Source organism: Gopherus evgoodei, chromosome 9 (assembly GCF_007399415.2).
Source record: "Gopherus evgoodei ecotype Sinaloan lineage chromosome 9, rGopEvg1_v1.p, whole genome shotgun sequence".
Classification (NCBI taxonomy): Eukaryota; Metazoa; Chordata; order Testudines; family Testudinidae; genus Gopherus; species Gopherus evgoodei.
Genome location: NC_044330.1, coordinates 77,048,369 through 77,069,770, shown reverse-complemented (window position 1 = coordinate 77,069,770; position 21,402 = coordinate 77,048,369).

Sequence of the window (21,402 nt, the reverse complement as noted above, 5' to 3'; positions counted from 1 at the left end):
GATCATCATTCTAAGGAATGGTAGAAAGGAAAACAGCACAATAAAGATAATGGATTTCAAGAAGGCAGACTTTAGCAAACTCAGGGAATTGGTAGGTAAGATCCCATGGGAAGCAAGTTTAAGGGTGGTGGGGGAAACAGTTCAGGTGAGTTGGCAGTTTTTCAAAGAGACATTATTCAGGGCACAAGAGCAAACTATACCACTGTGTAGGAAAGATAGGAAGTATGGCAAGAGGCCACCCTAGCTTAACCAGGAGATCTTCAATGATCTGAAACTCAAAAGAGTCCTACAAAAAATGGAAACTAGGTCAAATTACAAAGGATGAATATAAACAAATAACAGAAGTATGTAGGGACAAAATTAGAAAGGCCAAGGCACAAAACAAGATTATACTAGCTAGAGACAAAAAGGATAACAAGAAAACATTCTACAAATACATTAGAAGCATGAAGATGTCCAAGGACAGGGTAGAACAATTACTCAAGGAAGGGGGAAAAGCAATAACAGAAAATGTGGAAATGACAGAAATGCTAGATGACTTTTTTGTTTCAGTTTTCATCAGAAAGGTTAGTAGTGATTGGATATCTAACATAGTAAATGCCAGTGAAAATGAGGTAGGACCAAAGGATAAAATAGGAAAAGAACAAGTGAAAAATTACATAGACAAGTTAGATGTCTTCAGGTCACCAGGACCTGATGAAATACATCTGGGAATACTCAAGGAGCTGACTGAGGTGATATCTGAATTAGTGATTATCTTCAAAAATTCACAGAAGATGGGAAAGATTCCTGAGAACTGGAAAAGGGAAAATATAGTGCCAATCTATAAAAAGGGGAATAAGGACAATCCAGGGAATTACAAACCAGTCAGCTTAACTTCAGTACCCAGAAGATAATTGAGCAAATAATTAAGAAATCAATTCGCACACACCTAGACGATAGTAACGTGATAAGTAACAGTCAGCATGGATTGGTCAAGAACAAATCACGTCAAACCAACATAATAGCTTTCTTTGACAGGGTAACAAGCCTTGTGGAGGGGGGGACCAGTAAATGTGGTATATCTTGATTTTAGTAAGGCTTTTGCATTACCTTCTCACAAACCAAGTAGGGAAATATAACCTAGATGGAGCTACTATAAGGTGGATGCATAAATGATTGGAAAACCATTCCAGAGAGCAGTTATCCATGGTTCACAGTCAAGATGGAAGGGCATATCAAGTGAGATCCAGTAGGGATCAGTTCTGGGTCTGGTTCTGTTCAGTGATTTAGATAATGGCATAGAGAGTACACTTGTAAAGTTTGCAGATGATACCAAGATGGGAAGGTTTGCAAGTGTTGTGGAGAATAGGATTATAATTCAAAATGATCTGGACAAATGAAGAAATGGTCTAAAGTCAAAAGGATGAAATTCAATAAGGACAAATGCAATGTACTCCACTTGGAAAGGAACAATCAGTTGCACATGTACAAAATGGGATATGACTACCTAGGAAGGAGTACTACGAAAAAGGTGCTGGGGGGGTCACACTGGATCACAATCTAAATATGAGTCAGCAGTGTAACACTGTTGCAAAAAAAGAGAACATCGTTTTGGGAAGTATTAGCAGGAGTGCTGTAAGCAAGACACAAGAGTAATTCTTCCGCTCTACTCCACGCTGATTAGACCTCAAATGAAATATTGTGTCCAGTCCTGGGAGCTACATTTCAGGAAAGATATGGACAAATTGGATAAAGTCCAGAGAAGAGTAACAAAAATTATTAAAGCTCTAGAAAACATGACTTATGAAGGAAAATTGAAAAAAATATATGGATTTGTTTTGTCTAGAGCATAGAAGACTGAGAGGGGACATGATAACAGTTTTCAAATAAATAAAAGGTTATTACAAGGAGGAGGGAGAAAAAATGTCTTCTTTAACCTCTGAAAATAGGACAAGAAGCAATAAGTTTAATTGCAGCAAGAGCGATTTAGGCTGGACATTAGGAAAAACTTCCTAACTCTCATAGTAGTTAAGCACCAGAATAAATTGCCTAGGGAGGTTGTGGAGTCACCCTCAACGGAGTTTTTAAAAGCAGGTTAGACAAACACCTCATCTAGATAATACAGTATTTAGTCCTGCCTTCAGTGCAGGGGACTGGACTAGAAGACCTCTCAAGGTTCTTTCCAGTCCTACAATTGCATGACTCTATATGCTGATGCGAAAAACAGTAAAATAATCTGTAAAAACATATTACTTATTCTTGTTCTTCCAGAAGTAGTATTTTTTTTCTCACCTCATTGAATTTGTGTAAAATCATAAGTAACTATCTGATTCCACAAATACTTTGAGCACAACAGAGGAAGACTAGATTGTGGTGGTTTTTGTTTTTTTGGTTTGCTTTTTTTCAGGCTACAGAGCTCATCAGGTCATAATTTAGGTGAGGAATATTGCAAGTACTTGGGTGTGGTGGTGGAGGGTGGAGCTATGGGCCCAATCCCGCAATCACTTACACTCTTGAGGTCATTGTGACTAGTTTTGTGTGAAAGGTTACCCATACATAAGCATATGCAGGACTTGGTCCTTTATTATTATTGTTAATATAGTTCCAAATTATGCTAGCCACTTTCTATTGCAATCTGCAGTGTTGAGTGTACTCAATTCCTTTTGATTTTGAAGTTGAAGGTGCTCAGCACTTTTCAGGCTCCATCTTAAATATATAGGCTTACTGCATGCAGAAATCATACAGACTCCCAGTTGTTCATGTATATAGTCACAGAGGATTGTTTTAATGTACATTCTACATAAGCTCTTACAAATGACAGTAAGAGCAATTTGGACCCTAGTTTATAGAATGATAACCCTGCACCTTTAAGCATGTGGGGAGGAGGCATGTCTGGATGATGAAGGGAACAGTGCTTTATGGCTGGAGGGAAGGAAGATGAAAACTGCTGCAAAAAATGGTCACCAACTCATACGTGGGGAATGTGGGAGTTAAAAGGGTTAGCCCTGCGCCTATAGCTCCCTTTTTACACAGACCAACTCTGAAGCAGGAACCACCCTCCCTCTCTTTTAGGTGGTAAAATACAGGTTTGGTCAACACCTGCTGTGAGCATTACGCTAGCTGCTCTTACCACCATATTGGCTTCAGTGCAATTGTTTTTTTTCCCCTCATCTTCCCCATGCTGGGTTCAGGAAGTGCTCTGTTAATACATGTCACAACGGGTGGTAGGCCATATGTTGCAACTCATTATTTAAGTGTAGGGTGGATGTCCTGTGCAGGTACTCAATAGGAAAGGTATACAGTGACCAGATAAATGGCTTGGAAAAGGACTTAAAAAGAGGTGTTCATTAAAGGAATGAATGGGGGGCAGTTGGGGACTCCTATGATTGCTACGGCAGGGAGCCAATCCCCCATTCTTATAGCCCACTTTAACGCTCTTACAGGGAGGGGGATGGTAAGGTCCTGGCAATGGATTTGTTGGAGAGACCTGAAGGGAAAAAGAGGAGGCTATATATATTAGGGAGGAAAGTGAGCTGGTACAGGTAAGAACCCACACAGACTGGGGCTGCGGGGGAGGGAATGGGCAGTGACGGTCCTTTGCCGCGGCAGAGCTTTAACGTTCCTGCATGCCTCCCCCCACCCCCGGTTGGCAACAAAGGTCAGCAATTTAAATCAACACAGGAGCCCTGGGCAGTGAGAGCCAGGTGGCCTGAAAGGGCTGGTTGGGGGATGCTGACCCCCGGTCCCGCCCCTTCCACCTGAGGCCCCGCCCCTTCCAGGGGCCAGAGCCCTTCTCTGTAGAGCTGATTAATTATACAAGCTCAGCTATTCTAAACACACAGACAAAATAAAATATAAAATATTTGTTCATGGCAGAAATGATACATTCTACGTTTAATATTTTTCCAACAAAGCCATTCATTTTGCCCATCAAAAAAAAATCACATTGGCCTGGCTAAAGTTAAATAAAATACAGGATTAAGTATTTAAAAAATGAGTTCCTAAGACTTTAATTTGTATTAATGCTCCCTTTTTAAAAATTTTGACAGAATTCCATTCATAATGAAATGTTCAGAGGTAATTATTTCTCTTTCTTCTCTGTGAATTATGAGAATTATTTATATACTCAATCTTAATATCATAGCTTCGTTGCCTAAAAGAAAAAATCCACAGGATATGAATCATTCAGAGAAAGAATTAAAATCTTTTCTTCTGTTTTAAATAAAAAAAGATGAAAAGATTTCTAATGACATAAAATCCACATTGCTGCAGGCTCTGCTTGCAAATCAGAGCTATTGCTACGTAACTCAAAGCTACTGGTTAATACTTCTAGTCTCTTGCCTGTAAAGCTATAAACTGCAATGCTGTAATGATTAGTTAATGAAATAGTGGCGTGATAATGAGGCCATAGAAAATGTAAGTTAAATTATTAATTTAAAAAGGTAAAGAAAAAGTAATAAAGTAGCAAGCTACATGGCCCTTTTTGTCAAAGTATGGTCAAAAGATAAAAACCCAGCAGCAGTTTAGCACCTAGCCTTCAGCCTGCGGTCATGTTGTAATGAAACTCCTGACATTACAAATACATTCATTTGACAGTTGTTCTCGCTCATAAAATAATGGGTCATGCACAAAGCTTATTACAAATTGCAGATAAGCTGTAAAACCCATAAAAATTTCTACTGACATTTACTACCAACAAGTAGCTTGAGGATGTTGATACATATTGATAGCAGTCTGCTTTGTGACATTTTGAAAGTTTACTCATAATTCACTTGCAGAACATGCAAAAAAAAAATTACCACGTCTTCCAGTCATTAAGGCATATTGCAACAGGTATCCGCAGTTTTCAAAAACAGGGATTATTTTCTTTGCCATTTTCTTTCTTATATAACAAGGAGTTTATTTTACCCCTGAAAGATACTAGTGCTCATGAGTAAACTGATTAACTGTAGCTATAATTGGAGCTGGCCGTATAAAAATACTTAATTCAGTAGAGAGAAATACTACGAATGTAAAGATATTAAAGTTCCTTTAAAGCATGAGAGGAAAAATGTGTCTGTAATGCTGATAAAACCCACTTTATCTATGTCAGGGAATTTTAACTAGGCATCCTACCACCACCTATCATTTGTGTTCAGGCTTCCAAATAAAGACTGTGTTCCAAACAAATTTCTGTTTACAGTATAGACTCACTACCTTCACTGGGAACAGATCATAGTCCTGTGATGATGTTCTGTACAGCCCAAGTTCAATTCTCAGCTGTTCATAGTTTACATTCAGCGCAGTTTGGTGGACAATAGGAAGGGCTCTAAACTCTTCTGCTTCATTGAACATGGGGTGTTTTGGCTGATCTGTATTTCCCTTGTTACAACCAACCAAGCATTCTTTCTTGCCTTTTATTAGCCCAGGCACACCCCTTGGCAGGAGATCTGGGTTCCATTTCCAGCTCTTTCACTGATTTGAAGTGTAACCTTGGGCAAATCATTTCATTTTACTGTGTTTTTCTGCCCCCTCCCCTTTGCCTTCTCTGTTTACTTTGTATGCTCTTTGGAAAAGGGACTGTTCTTACTATATGTTTGTACAGCTCTTAGCACACCAGGTTTATGGTCAATTCCTATTTTTGATAATATTTTCAATAAAAAGCTTAGAAAAGGTATTGGAAAAATATATAACAACAAACAAACCAACCAGCTCCACTTAAAAAACTCTGAAATGAGAACAACTTTCAAATTTCCAGGTCTTTGGGAAAATAGGTTTTCAGTTTTTGGACAGTGCTTATGTTTAAGCACCTGAACAAATTTTATTTGAAGTGCTGAGCAGTCATCTCCCATTGACTTGAATGAAAGAATCATGGAGAACATGGAGCCCTATGTATTTACTATCAAAAAATGCTGCAACTCACAGTTTCGCACTGCAGTATTCAGTCTCTTGTATTCCCTCGCACATCTGAAAATTAGAAGAAACCTGTATGTATTACATTCAGGCTTGTCATTTCAGGGCTAAATGAATTCAGCAGCACAACACAGTAATTTATTTTTCATGTGTTAATGGCCTTTAAACAATTATAATCAGTGGAATTATACCTGGGAGGAATTTGAGCCTGGAAGTACAAAAGTTAAATTCTTTTCAGCATAAACAAACTGTGAAATATATTTGGAAATAAATGTTTAAATGGTTTGCAGTACAAACTTAATTTTCAGAAACATTTCACAGTTTATTCGTGCTGGGAAATGCTTAATCCTTTAACTTTCAGAGACCTGGACTGAGCAAATGGGTTTATTTCCCATTAAATAACATGAAAAATACTGAAGCAAGATTTTTTCTGTCGCCGATGAAACTGCTATATTTACAATAGGTCTCGTTGTACTAATCCATTCATTGGATTATGATCTCCAGTTTCTCCAGAAAATGTCACAGATCCACAGGATGTCCTGGGGCATTATATTTTGCATTTGGATCTTTGATTTAGCTGATGAAAGATATATAAAACTACATTTATTCAGACAACTCCCTAGTGATTCTACATCCATAAAGTCCTAGAAATGAGTGTAAATCATTCTAGTGAGCATATTGTGTGAATTATGATCAATAGCTTGCCTCAAAAGTCTCCTTTCGAATATCTGTCCCCAAACACTCATCGGTGGTTAAAACATTCCTGATTTTGGAGATCTATCAATACATGGATATGATGCACTACATGTTTTACAAGTTAGAAGAACACCAGTAAAACAAATCTTTGGGGTTACAGCTAGTGTAGTGGAGAGACATCATTCTTTATATCAATAGGCATTAGCCAAGCACATATATTCTTAAAACCAGTGGTATTGAGGCCCATCTAATATATTTTCTAACTTTTTCTGCTTGCTTTATAAATAAAGAGAAAGACCTAAAAAACAGTTAAAGCATTTTTATGAGAAAGCGGTTTTTTTCAATAATGTTTACAAGCACCATTTTTAAAAGTTCTTCCAGTGAACAACATTTTGTTTTAAATCAATTTTTATCAGTCAGATAATCAGTCAGAAAAAGACAACTGTACTGATTAGGATGAATTATTTCTGTGACTTATGCTGTTGAATGTATATTCATCATTAATTAGAGCCACGACGGCTCCTTAGCCTACAGTATACTCCTTTTCAGAAGACTGACTTGTTAAAAAACTAAATCAGAAAATGATCAGCATGTGTAAAACTTTCCATTAGTCAAATATTACCAAATGAAGGATGTCTATTTTTAAAACATTTTTCTTGAGTTAATAAATCTCCTTTAAAAAATCATCTGATCTAATTTTCCCCCTTTCCCCCCCAAGGATTCATGTTTACTTATACAACTGGAAATATTCAAGGCCTGTGACTACATCACTGATATTTGAGCACAAGAATACACAGTAAAGCACCAATTCAGCAAAATATTTAAACAATAGTAATTCAATTGAAAGCAATAGTCTGTGTGCTGTATCCCATGTGCTCCTAAGACAACGAGATCTCAGCAGAGCTGGGTCACTATTCCTAACTCTGGATCAATACGGCATATTACCAGGTGCAGAGTTTGTAGCTACCCCTCTTCCTTAGTATATGAGGCACCACAGTCCTTAGAACCCAAAATCAGATCCAAGCTTAACCCCCAGTTGGTATATGTGTTTCCTCAGAGTTCCACCTTGCAGTTGGCAGTGAGCGTCTTTATTAACCCATTCAGGAACAAAGTGGCAGGCAAGTAAGGTGCACAAGCTTAGCAACGGAATTTCTTAACCACAGTTACATTTACTCTTAAGAAAGCACTAGAGAGTTACAGATCTTCGCCAAATAACCAACAGTCCTGAGATACATCTCTCCTTAATCTGATCTTATCCCTTCTGTGAGCTTGAGGCCTGGTCAGCATTTCAGGTGACTCTCCTGCCTTCTCTCTCCAGTCTGGTGTTATGGCTTCTGGCAGTGGATTGCCACCCCTCTCACAGGGTACCCCTCCTTAAGTACAGTCTCGACTCCTGCTGGCCATGTGTCTAGGCTCTCATATAACGCAGCCACTTCCCACTTTATGGCCTAGATAAATCACTTTGGCCATCCTCACTCTACACTTCTCCAACTTTATCGTTGTTCAGCACTCTGAATGTGGTTAAGAACCCTCTCCATATGGGAAACCTGCTCACCCCTGATTAGCCCATCTGGTTAAAGATAGAGTATATGTACCAGTGAAAATTCCTTTATCTATCAGATGGTGAAAAGTAAGGGAATCCGCTTGAAGGCTAAACATGGAGCTCATAGAACCCCATTGGGGTGGTAAATGCAGTCTGTCATAAGGGTTTCAAAGATACCTGCCAATAACTCTTAGTAAGATAAATTATTGTAAGTATTGTGCACTCCCTAATTTGTCTAGTATCTGATTAGCCCTAGGTATGGAACAGATATGGAGGGGATAGTTCAGTGGTTTGCACACTGGCCTGCTAAACTCAGGGTTGTGAGTTCAATCTTTGAGGGAGCCATTTGGAGAAGGGTCCTGCTTTGAGCAGGGGGTTGGACTAGATGATCTCTTGAGGTCCCTAATATTCTGTGATCAGACACTGTGAGAGCATTGATCTTTCTATAATCCACATGAAATCATATTTCTTGGGTATCTGTGATGCTCATGTACTGTGTGAGGGTGGAATTAACCCCAACTCAAACATATTTGATATTTTTTTCTCCAGGTGCTGATCAACTTTCTCAATGGCTATGAAAGAAACACTACCAGTTGGAGCTAATTTACATCTCCACCTGGTGGACAGCAAGTGTGCTGCAATCAGGGTAAATGGAGAACATCTGCTTGTAAATCTGAAACTGTGCTTGCAGTGGAAAGGTCAAGTGTTCAGCAAGGGATATGGCATTCAACAAAGGGCTGGCCCCCATTTCTGTCACTAGATCCATTATGGGATCTTCTTCCTTCTCCTCATGACCACATACCACTAGGACCATATTCTGCCTATCACAATATGTCCTCCTCATGTTACAATACACTTTGTGGTGATGGGGATGTTCACTCAACTCAACAATATAATTCATCACACTGAATTGCTTAGTATCAGAGGGGTAGCCGTGTTTGTCTGGATCTGTAAAAGCAGAAAAGAGTCCTGTGGCATCTTATAAGCTAACAGACATATTGGAGCATGAGTTTTTGTGGGTGAATACCCACTTCGTTGAATGCAGGTACTAAACTGCTTGTTGATTTTAAACGATCCCTCTCCCAGGCAGTCTGGAGTTTTTCTGCTCTTCTGGAGTGAACATCATTATTTTATTCCCTATCCCATTGGACCTGGCACACATGATGTGTACATATCAGACCTTTTGTTCTCCTGAGCCTTTGCTCGAACAAAATCGATGAGCTCTGAGGGTATGTCTACACTGCACTCTAACCCCAGGCTTTGATCCAGGCTTGAGCCTAAGTTCCCCATCCTTCCACACAAAAAAGAGTCTGACTCAGGTCAGCAAGCACTCAGGACCTGGATCAGAGCCTGAATCCTGTTGGAAGTTGGGTTCAAGTCATCATGTTGTAGTGTGGAGGCAGCTCAAGCCACAAACCCAGGACAGAAGGTCTGAATAATTAAGTATGGTCACATTAACATGGTTCTAAAAGACAACACAAAGTCCATTATTAATTCCTGTGGATTTTGGGGGAACTTCCCCCAAACTTCCTAACCAAACAGATAGGATAAATATTTATCCCAGTTATGTGAGGGCTGATCTACAGAAGTTTTCAGCATCATTCTAAGTGTCACACTGAACCTTTTCACCGGTCTTTTGGTTGGAGGTTGATGTGCACAGACTCAGAAGAAACTGGCTCTCTGGTCCATGTGGCTCTTGCTGGGGAAACTCACTCTGGTAAAATCTGGTAAGAGAGCATCAGTCACCAAGTGCCTCATTGGAGGACAGAGTCAGAACCTGTAGCGTCATCTATCACTACCAAAATACATTGCTTTACCCTCTAGGTCTCCTTACTATGGGATCCCTTTATTATAGGTAGGAGCATCATGACTGCATTACACTTACCTCAAATCTTTATCATCATCTGGCAGCAATCACATGTTTTGTTTTTATGTGGCTCAAAAAATTCCAGATCAGTAAAAATTCTGGAACAACTGGTGTCTCATGCATTGGCACCCCAGATGTCCTGCAAAGGGGACATCACGTGCCAGGTATAAGATCTTTTGGGGGCAGTTCTGGGGCACCACCATCTGTCTCCTGAAATCCCAAGATTCAATTTTCCTGGGATTACCCATTTCCTGCAAGATAACTTTTTACACCTGTTGCTTTGGTTTTTCTGGGTTTAGTTTTCATTTCATTTTGGGGGCGGGGCAGGGCAGGGGGTGGGCTTTATATTTGCAATTTTTGAGTTTTATGTAAATATCAAAAATGGAGGGGTTGGGGGGTTTCACCTTGAACATACCATAATTATTAATGTAATTATATTACATATTACAGTATTATTTACTGCTCCATGTAGACAAGTCCTTAGATACACGTAACCATTTCTGATGTTTAATGGGTGCTTATTGTATTAACATCGTGTGACAGGGCCCTCAGTGGCTGAGGAGCCTAGTGTCTAGATTGTTGTTTAGCGGGGCTATAGGGAGAGCTGACTCCTTTTCCCTCAGGTCCTGGCCCAGGGTCCTGTGTCGCTAAATAGGGGAGATGGATCTTTCTCCCAGCAGTGAGGAGGGGGTTCAGGGCCTGTTTTCCTGGTCTGCTCCCTATGCAAGTCCTTTTAGTTTGGAGCATTTAGTCGCTAGTCCAGTTGCCCCACAGTTGGAGCTTATCTGTAGGTTCTCTTTGGCAGGGGAAGATTTACTTGCCTTCAGTGGCTGTGCTGGCATGCAGGCTGCTGGTCAGTGCCTTCAGGAAGGCTTACAGACACCTCCTGCATCTTCGCCAGTCAGCCCCTGACTGAGCCAGGATCCCTTCTTTTCTCCCCCCCTCCAGGACTGGCATTGGCTGCAGATATAATGGGGTGGGGCTAACTGAACCCACAGATGTTCTTTAACCCCTGCTGTGCCTGGCTGCAGTCTCTCTGCTCCTTCACACACCAATTTCAGGTTTTGTATCTATTTGGGGTGTTTTTTCAATGTTTATTGGTTAAAACCTAAAATCAGAATACCTGCTTATATCACAGGAGTTTTTCCCTGTGTTCCTCACTAACAGGGTTTGCAGAGCTAGGCCTGGCCACATCCACCCTCAGGAGGAGGGATAAGCCTGCAGTCCATTTGGTGCTCATCTGTTGCGGCCTCTTCCTTCCTGCTAGCTTCAATTCCCTCCGATTGGCTGGAGTCTCAGCCACAGTGACACTCTGCTCTGCCTCAGTTTCCTTCCTCTCAGCAGTTTTCTCAAACACACCACCACTCAGCTCTGCCACTGGGATGTCAGACTCCGAGTATGTCTGCCCTCTCCTCTGTGTCAGGGCTGGATGAAGCTCTCTGGCTCTGGCACCTTGTAAAAACTAACTTGCTGTGAGTGCTATCCAGACCAAGAGTCCACATTCTTCCTAAGCAACACCTCCACAGAGAACCCAACATCGTTGCATCCCCCACCCCTTCATTCCATTTCAGGTATATATCCATGGTTCAGACCTTATTGGAAGGTCCTCTAAACCCCTAATATTAGGTAAACATCAAACAACATTTTAGCTTAGCCCACTATATCAAATCAAGCTATTGCTCCCCAGGCACCCATGTCTCTCCAGCCCTGGATCCTTTCCATGTCCAGCAATATGAGGACAAAATGCTTCATGGTCATCCCCTCACAGTCTGTAATCACTGCATTAACCTGATGCTCTAGTGGGGCAAGATCCTGGCCAACTTCTGGCTAGGCTGCTACTATATTAGCCATTGCCAGCATCCAATGCATGGTCAAGGGGAAGTTTGCCCACTTGTGCCATGGCACCTAAGAAGATCCTGGGATCAGTCCTTGAGGGAAAGAAGGGGTTAGCTTGGGACCATTGCTCTCTCTGACTGGGGTTTACCCACTTTCCATTTGTGGGAAGCACCCCAGAGCCTCCTGGGTCCCATTCCCCATTGGTTTCCCTTTGGACTGCTATCCACATACTCAAAAGCCAGAATGGCACAGAGGTTTCTTAGCTTCTTATCCACTCCCCAACATTTGTCCAATTTGCAGAGGTACTCCTCCACCAAAACTGCCATTTCCATATGTTACCCCTGTCAAGTATAATTCCCATATCTGGACCTTAGCATCCAAAATATGGGTACTAGCATGAATTCCCCTAAGCTTAATTACCAGCTTAGATCTGATAGCACTGCCACCAATCAGGAATTTTAGGGCCTGTTACCCTCTGGTCCCCCCAAAGCTTTCCAGGGGACCCCAAGACCCAAATTCCTTGAGTCTCACCACAAAGGGAAATAACCCACTTCCCTTCTCCCTCTTCCCCTCCAGGTGTTCCCTCCCTGGGTTCCTGGAGAGATATACAGAATCAAGCTCCATGAATCTAAACAAAGGGATTCCACCCTCCCTGCTTCAAGTCCTTGAAATACAAGTACCAAGAGATCTAACCTCTCTCCTCCCTCACCCAGAGGGTATGCAAAGTCAGGCTTAGTAAATCTAACACAAAGAGATTTTCCCCCTCCCTTTGTTTCTTAGCCTTAACCAGTAAAAAACACTCAAACAGGTCTTAAAAAGAAAGCTTTATATAAAAAGAAAGAAAAATGACATAAAATGGTCTCTGTATTAAGGTGACAATATACAGGGTCAACTGCTTAAAGGAAAAAAATGAATAAACAGCCTTATCCAAAAAGAATACAATTTAACACATTCCAGCAACTACACACATATAAATACAAAAAAAACAATATAAACCTATTGTCTTACTATCCTTGTACTTACAACTTGGAAACAGAAGATTAGAAAGCCTGGAGATAGAAAAATCACTCTCAGAGCCGAGAGGGTCACCAAACCAAGACAAAGAACAAAGAACTCACACCCAAAACTTCCCTCCACCCAGATTTGAAAAAGTCTTGTTTCCTGATTGGTCCTCTGGTCAGGTGTTTGGTTCCCTGTGTTAACCCTTTACAGGTAAAAGAACATTAACCCTTAGCTATCTGTTTATGACAACCCTCTTATTTTTTTGAACTCCCAAAAATCTTTTCCTGTAAGCCTCTGAAATCAGTTCCAATTTAGGTACCAAAGCCATTTTAAATTTATCATAGTCTCTACAGTCTGTCCCATCCATTTGGTTGTAGACCTCTGTCTTTTCTGCCCTGCAAGGAAGTTACTCCATTACTTTGTTTTGTAAATGGAGCTGATCAACAGGAGAAACTTGATTTAAATCACAAGCTTTCTCAAAGACACTGAAATAAGCATCAATATCTCTCCCTCATCTCCTGCCCTTTAAACTGGGGTAAAAATTTAGTACTGGGAAGACGCAAAGAAAGAAGCTTTGAGCAGATGACCTCCTGAGGTCCATTCCAATCCTGATATTCTATGAAGTCACAAATCAAAAAGGAGTTCACAATTTCAATACATATATAATTAAGTATGTGTTTATATGCTTAGCTGATACACTATACAATGTGCATCAGACAATATTTATCAGAATACATTATCTAGACTTGGAAGTGTCATAACATTTTGCCCAGATCTGGACCTTAGCGTCCAAAATATGGGTGTTAGCATGAAAACCTCCAAGCTTAGTTACCAGCTTGGACCTGGTAAAGCTGCCATCAGCCAGGAATCTATACAGTGCATGGCTCACAGTGGTCTCCCCAAAACCTTCCCTGGGAGACCCCCAGACTCAGATACCTTGAGTCTCACAACAAAGGGGAATAAACCATTTCCCTTCCCCCTCCTCCCCTCAAGGTGTTCCCTCCCTGGGTTCCTGGAGAGATATACAGAAGCAAGCTCTGTGAATCTAAACACAGAGACTCCACCCTCCTTGTTTCCAGTCCTGGAAAACACAGGTACTTCCCCCCCACCCAGAAGGTATGCAAAGTCAGGCTTAGTAAATCTAACACAAAGAGATTTTCCCCCTGACTTCTTCCTCCCACCAATTCCCTGGTGAGCTGCAGACTCAATTCCCTAGAGTCCCCACTAAAGAAAAACTCCAACAGGTCTTAAAAAGAAAGCTTTATATAAAAAGAAAGAAAAGGACATAAAAATGGTGTCTCTGTATTAAGGTGACAAATACAGGGTCAATTGCTTAAAAGAAAAATGACTAAACAGCCTTATTCAAAAAGAATACAATTCAAAACATTCCAGCAACTACACACATGTAAATACAGAAGAAAACAATATAAACCTATGGTCTTTCTATCTTTGTACTTAACAACTTGGAAACAGAAGTTTAGAAAGCTGGAGATAGAAAAATCACTCTCATAGCCAAGAGGGTCAGACACAAGACAAAGGATAAAGAACTCACACCCAAAACTTCCCTCCACCCAGATTTGAAAAAGTCTTGTTTCCTGATTGGTCCTCTGGTCAGGTGTGTTTTGTTACCCCTTTCCAGGTGAAAGAGACATTAACCCTTAGCTATCTGTTTATGACAGGAAGTAAAAAAATAAAATAAAATAAGCAACTACCAAGTGTGCTTTGAGATGCATTTTATTGTCAAGATACTCTGTATGCTGTGTTCTCTGGGTGATAAAATATCTGAGTTGCTCAAAGTTTCTTATTTAATTTAATAAAATTTAGGGCTGTCAAGTGATGAAAAATTAATTGCAATTAATCATATGATTAATTAATGGTAGAATACCATTTACTTAAATAATTTGGGATGTTTTCTACATTTTCAAATATATTGATTTCAATTACAACACAGAATACAAAGTGTACAGTGCTCACTTTATATTTATTTCTGAATTACAAATATTTGCACTGTAAAAAACAAAAGATAATATTTTAATTCACCTAATACAAGTATTTTAGTGCAATCTCTTTATAAAGAACTTACAAATGTAGAATTATGTACAAAAAATAAACGCATTTGAAAATAAAAGAATGCCAAACTTTAGAGCCTACAAGTCCACTCAGTCCTATTTCTTGTTCAGCCAATTGCTCAGTCAAACAAGTTTGTTTACATTTGCAGGAGATAATGGTGAAAGTGAGAACATGTGAATACATGGCAGTATTGTAGCCAGCATCGCAAGATATTTACATGTGAGATGCGCTGAAGATTCATATATCCCTTCATGCTTCAACCACCATTCCAGAGGACATGCATCCATGCTGATGACAGACTATGCTTGATAACAATCCAAAGCAGTGCAGACCTATGCATATTCATTTTCATCCTCTGAGTCGGATGCCACCAGCGGAAGTTTTATTTATTTATTTATTTATTTGGTAGTTCGAGTTCTGTAGTTTCCGCATCGAAATGTTGCTCTTTTAAGATGTCTGAAACCACACGTCGTCCCTCTCAAATTTTGGAAGGCACTTCACATTCTTGACCTTGGGTCAAGTGGTTTAGCTATCTTTAGAAATCTCACATCGGTACCTTCTTTGCATTTTTGTCAAATCTGCAGTGAAAGTGTTCTTAAAATGAGCAACATGTGCTGAATCATCATCCGAGACTAGTACAACATAAAATATATGGCAGAATGCTGGTAAAACAGAGCCATAGACATAGAATTCTCCCCTAAGGAGTTCAGTCACAAATTTAATTAACATATTTTTTTTTAAATTAGCATCATCAGCATGGAAGCATGTCCCCTGGAACGGTAGCCAAAGCATGAAGGGGCATATAAATATTTACTATATCTGGCATCTACCTTGAAATTCCACTACAAAAGTCCCATGTGAACTCCTGTTCTCATAAGATAAATAAGAGGTCAGCATTATCTCACATAAATGTAAACAAACTTGTTTGTCTTAGTGATTGGTTGAAAAAGAAGTAGGATTGAGTGGACTTGTAGGCTTTAAACTTTTGCATTGTTCTGTTTTTGAGTGTAGTTATGTAACAAAAAAAGACATTTCTAAGTTGAACTTTCATGATAGAGAGATTTTTTTAATCACGATTAATTTTTTAATTGTGTGAGTTAACTGCAATTAAGCGACAGCTCTAATAAAATTATTTATAGGCTTTCTATGGCATTCATCACCTTAGTAACTGAGCATATCTCAATTACTAATGATTTATCCTTATAACTCGCTGGTGTTTCAGAAGTTAATTATAATAGCCAGAACCCCCAAAATGCAGGAAAATTGGTCCATACATTTCTGCTGTTATTTAATGAATATATGCCAATGCCTTTGTTTATAAACCAAAGTAGCCAAAGATAGCAACCTATAGAGGAAGAATATATATTTTGCTATCAAAATATTCTTGTATACAGAACAAAACTACAATTTCCTTAAATGCTGACGCAATGACTAGAGATGGTCAAAAACATGATTTTTTTTAGGAAAATTTTAACATAACATTGTCCCTTTTCCAATTAAAAAAAATTGTAATTTGAGTTTTTTTAAAACTTGCTCTTGAAATGCATGGAACTCATCTGCTGTCTCTCTTACAGCAGGCTAGGCTGAAGAGATACATTCTTCATTAATTTTGAAGAACTATTGTTTTTTAATTAGGTAAAAGCCTAGCAGTGAGGTCTTTTGTTATTTAGAGCTAAAATTGACTGCCATTATAGCACATCTCACATAAGTACACAAACCACTCTGGTATTTGTTTTTTTTAAGGAGGGTATTTGAAGGTTACTGCTCCTGCTGGAAACTGAAACCTTCTATTCACAAGCCAAATAGAAAACTATGCACAATCTCTTATAATGTCCTGCCAATTGTTTCAATTTGAAGTTTGGAAGGATTAGGGATAGCTCATTTTCTGCTGTAGTGTGCTCTTGGGACAACTTTGCACAGTATGCAAAAGCCATATTAAATTGTTTCTGGCAATTTTATAATATTTACTATTGCCACTGAAGATTAACCTGAATCATCCAAATCATTTTATTTAGGAGTTCAGAAGGAACTGAAGATGAAGGGCAAATGTTATTTTGATTACTGAGTCATCTGTTTCAAAGAGTTAGCTGCCTAAGGTCATTTGAAAAATGTATAACACAGTCTACAACAAGACCATAATGGAAAAAAGAAGACAGGACAAGATTACCATTACCTGTAAACAATCACAGTACTGGCAGCCATACCACTCGCAATGTGAGCCTGTCAGGAATTGTACATTAGGCACTTTTATGTGTGGTAAATACTTGGATGTGAGTCCTCCAAGGAACATAAGGATCTTATAGACAATAGTAATGAGATTAACCATTGACTCGGTATTGAATCAGAGCCCCGCCACTAGTGTAAGGGAGAAAGGAGTAGACACTATGCTGATTGCTTAGACATAAAATTGAGGCTCTAAGCCCCAATTACTTATGATAATTGAGTAGCCAAGGGAACATTTCACAAGAGCAGAGATACAAATCCAGGGTGCTGTGCAAAATTTGAGTTTGTTAATCGTATACTAGCCATCTAAATTCCCTGTGTAGATTCAACTGGGAAAATATTCTTTTCCTCCTTCCTTAAACTGTGGTGCTACTGGATCCTGTTAAAACAACTGCTACATATCTTCCAAGAGGTAGATCCACTTCAGTGATTGGTAAACTGAACATAAAATGGAGTTGAAACATCCCTCCTCTTTAGCTCCTTCCTTAAAGATGCAAGATTGTTCTCTACAATCTATTTTCTACTTCTTCAACCAATTTGAAATGTCTTAAGCTTTCCCTGTCCAATAGGTCTAACAACCAGGAAGCTATCATTCAAATATCTGTATTATACTGTTCTTTGGCTATGCCTTCCGGTTTTAAGTTAAATCTCTGCTGAGGCAAAGGCATGGGTGGTGTCAGGCAGGAAATAAGTTGTCACTGGCTCATTGACAGCCTTCCTCACTGTTGCTCCAAGTGAACCTCAACTGCAGCAGAGTCTGCTTCAAAAGCTTCGAATAAAGGGCTCATTTCCCTCCTCGTGGGCCTGGTTCACTGAAGTCAAAGGAAAGGCTCCTATTAACTTCAAAAGGCTTTGGAACAGAACCTGTCCTACTTAAGGGCATAACAATGCTTTTTTTGGCTGAAGTGGAAGGAGGATGCTCCTTTTTCATTTCCCAATGCACATGTGCCACAATTTCCTTTTTTCTTTTCTAAATCACACTTTTTTCTTTTAGTTTTGATCTTTCCCTGATGCTCACTTGGGCCTGATAATGAGCCCCTCACTCATACTGGTGGGCAGTTACAGATAGGATGAAGCCAATGGGGTTATTTATGTGACTAAGTACTCAACAATGTAAATAAGGAATTCACCCTCTGGACTTTATTTTAAGAATATATTGTATCTTCTCCACACTGGCTTTGAACTTGGAAAGAAGATGCTTTCTACCATCGCCTCTTGGCTAAGAAGCTCCATCTCATCTGCCTCAGTTATTCATTTCTTCATCACCTCTTGTTTGGACTACAGCAATGAGATATACCTGGGCATGAAGCCTTCAGCATATTCGAAACTCCCACTAGTTCAGAACACTGCAGGGGTTTCCTCAGCAACACAGGCTACCATGAGCATATCAAACCAATCCACTCTCTACACTGGCTTCCCATAGGATTTTTGAATCAAGCTCAAAGTCTCAGTCCTTATCTTCAAAGAAATCCCTTACCTAGACCCAGGATACCTGAAAGACAGTGGTTGACAACTATGCTTCTCTGGCACAAGGGAACTCTCAACAATAAGAGTAAAGCTCATCTGTGGAGGACACAAACCTTCTCCTGCGGTGGTCTGAAATTGTGAAATGAATTCCCTCAGCAACTAAGGACCATTACAAACCTCACCACTTTCATTCCATTTTTTGACCTTGCCTTCTCTATCATAAACACAGAACAAAAGATATATTTATATTAAAAAGAGACATCCTACCAAAACAAGACACTCCACTGCCCATGTCTCTCTCTTTGGGGAGAGGATGAGACACAAACATGCGACAGATACGACATGGCTTAATGCACTACTGGAAGGAAATCAGGTAATATGGTGAAAAGTGTGGTACAAAAACTGAATAGAAATAGACTAGAAGGAAAATGGGCCTGGCAGGATCAGCAACTTACAAGCAAAATTGGTGAAAAAAAGTTTATTAATAATAATAAATAAAAATTTAAAAACCTGAAAAGAGCAGTCAGATTTGTGAGATCTCTATACCACCTAATCAGAATGGTGACAACAGATTGCATTTTCTTTTCTGTCATGACACAATATGTAATTCTGCCAAGGTTTAATTCCAGATTGTTCTAACTAGAGGAGTAGTAGAACATTTTTTCCATATGACATGCAGCAGCTAAGTGCAGTGATTTTTATAGCTTGCATGAAGTGTGGCTTCTACAAATTGCAAATGGTTCGTATATTGAACCTTTGGAGCCAAACTTGGAAAAACTCCAGATGAAGTGAATGGGAGCAGCACCTGCATCTACTCATGCCAGAACTTAAGTAGGCCCTTTAACTTTAAACAAAAGGCACAGGGGACTTTACTGTTACAGCTTGTTTTGCCTTATCTTCATTCCATGCAGCATATAGAAAAGGTCAAAATAAATTGCTTGGAGGCACATCACTAGCACAAATTGTTTGCCTCCTGTTGCCTTGACATCATAGTGGTTTCTAAATTAGTCCACTTAACCATTGAACACAATACCTGACTTTATAAGAAACCACACAATGGGATTATTGTCCCATAAATCAACACTGGATTGGCTCAATTACAACTTTTGCCTCCAAATTGTGCTGGTCTGTAATAATGGTCATGATGAATCATAAACGCTCCAAAAATATGGGTAAGTTTAATTCAAAAAGTTTTGTAGAAGGCTTTGTTAGTCACTTAGCATTCTATATAATGTATATGTTAGCAATTTTGAAACTGTGTGCCTATTACTCATACAATTACAGTGACAAAAAAGAGAGACAATTTTCAAAGAAACATTGCATTCAGTATTTGGAATTAAATTTACTTAGGGAGGACATAGAGCTGAGGAAATTAAAATGGCTGCTTAACACAATCAGTACACAATACTCTTATTATTCCTGTCTGAAAAAGACATGCAGTCATGTGGAAGTAATGTACAGCACTAATAACTGCAGCTCTGTAAAAGAAAATATGTTGTATAAAAATATCTCTATTCATTTCCCTACATAATATCTTCAGCTTGAAAGTGAGGGTTTTTATTATTATTATTTTGTTTATAAATCTGGAAACACAAACTACTGTAAAGAATTACACCCTACTGATGAAATGCTGCAGAGATGCTCCATTGCAGTGTAATGGGAAAGGGAAACACTGAATAAGAAGGAACCATATGATGACAAATATCTTAATTAGCTAGATTCTACTATAATGGGAATGCAAATATTGCACCACTATTACAAACTACTTTGTTTAATAATTGGGTTAGAAATACAATTGTCCAGTAAATACACTTTATAATACTTTAGAATTCAGGAGCCCAATCCTGCTCCCATTAAACTCTCATTGACTTTAATAGAAGTAGCATTCAGTTCCAGAAGGTAAAGCCTGATACATTCTGATAGAAGATATTGTTTATACAAATAATTTGCCTATTAACTACATTTTTGTTTGGGGGACACATGGGAATCTACTCTATGCTTCTGCTCAAGCAAAAGAGTGGAACTTAATAACCTGTACCTCCCTTTATGTCTCTCATGCCTGCGCCCCCCCCCCCCCGAAAAAGAACACACACAAAAGTAAAAAGCAAATAATATTAAAGCTGGTACATTTTAGGATCACATCTATTTGCACCCAGACACATCCTCATATCAAAATGCATTTATGCAGCATATTAACTAGCTTAAATTTGTGCAGGCCTGTTCTCACAACTGGTTTTCACATAGCAAATAGGTCTTACCACAATATTTATGGACACTTTTCCACAGGCCCAGTGAATAGCCACTAGTATAAACTATTCCATTTATCCATGCAGGGTATATATTAAGGAGAAATATTATCCAAGAGTTTAAATTACATCTATGATGAGTGTACTTTGGAATCAAGGGTGTGTTGTTTTATAAGTTCTTCACAATTGGAAAGCATATGTTCTATGTTTTGCTGTATACTATTATTCTACTTCAATAGAAAAGAGACAGAACAGCGAAAAAAACCCAAAACAAAACATGTTCTTCAATGATAGCTGCTCAGTTCAGGCGCACTAGGAAAATATCTAGTGTAATCATGACTATTTGCTTAACTTGATCAATGAATATTTAAGGACTTGATCCAAAACCATTGGAGGCAATGGAAAGGTTTCCATTGACTTTGAATCATGTATTATAAGAAAAAGTGAAACAAAAGGCAGAGGAAGTATAAGGCCATATATATTTACTTGTTTGTATTCTTATGTATTAATTGGAGAAGGGCTGTGTTACACTATAAATACATGATATTCTTGCATGAGGTTGTTTGGGTTTTTTTGCC